Genomic DNA, 507 nt, shown 5'->3' on the forward strand with positions numbered 1-507 from the left:
CTTTCTGTTCATTCCGCATGCAGCTGCCGCAGCTGGCCAGTCATCACAATTTGGGGTTAGGGGTTTGGTTCCAAAATGGCAAGCAGCAGCAGCAGCAGCCCTAGCAATTATCCTTACTACATAGACAAAGAGTATTCAGAGTTGTCCCGTCATGTTCAATATCTAGGCCAACGCTTTTAGCCAAGTGGTGCTGTATTGCCGAGATTACCACCGTTTACAGATGAAGAACCTGGGGCTAGAGACTGCCACGTGGAAGATGAGGATTTATGCTTGGGTTCAATTTCTACATCTGTAAATTGGAAATAGTATATTCCATTTAGGGCTGCTGAGAGGATTAGAGAAACATTCCATATGTGTTTACTTGTCTACTGCCTTTTTGCTCCTCTAAACTCCAGCACTGTGAAGGATTTGGCTTGTTCACTGTTGTACTGTCAGAGCCTGATACCAGTACCGGGTACACAGCAGATATTCAATAAATTCTCGTGCCTAAACTTGGTGTAGGGGCAC

This window comes from Chinchilla lanigera, unplaced genomic scaffold (genome assembly GCF_000276665.1).
Source record: "Chinchilla lanigera isolate Chin_1 unplaced genomic scaffold, ChiLan1.0 scaffold00069, whole genome shotgun sequence".
Lineage (NCBI taxonomy): Eukaryota > Metazoa > Chordata > Mammalia > Rodentia > Chinchillidae > Chinchilla > Chinchilla lanigera.